Source organism: Solanum tuberosum, unplaced genomic scaffold, assembly GCF_000226075.1.
Source record: "Solanum tuberosum cultivar DM 1-3 516 R44 unplaced genomic scaffold, SolTub_3.0 scf00233, whole genome shotgun sequence".
Classification (NCBI taxonomy): Eukaryota; Viridiplantae; Streptophyta; class Magnoliopsida; order Solanales; family Solanaceae; genus Solanum; species Solanum tuberosum.
In genome coordinates this window covers 312,766-312,972 of record NW_006239170.1, presented here as the reverse complement: position 1 = coordinate 312,972, position 207 = coordinate 312,766, and positions in this window count along the sequence as shown.

Genomic DNA, 207 nt, shown 5'->3' with positions numbered 1-207 from the left:
TAAGATTTAATCCAACAACAACCACCGTGGAACGCCGTCCACTCTAAGATATCACATAAAAGGCTCCAAGCCTATACTATCTCAATCCCATGCCTCGAGTGATGCACTAAACCTTCGAGAATGCATCGGAACTGCAGAATAAGAGGGAAAAGATACAGAAGTGCAGCAAGTAGCGATAACGCCTAATCTAAGGCTCAAACTATCAGA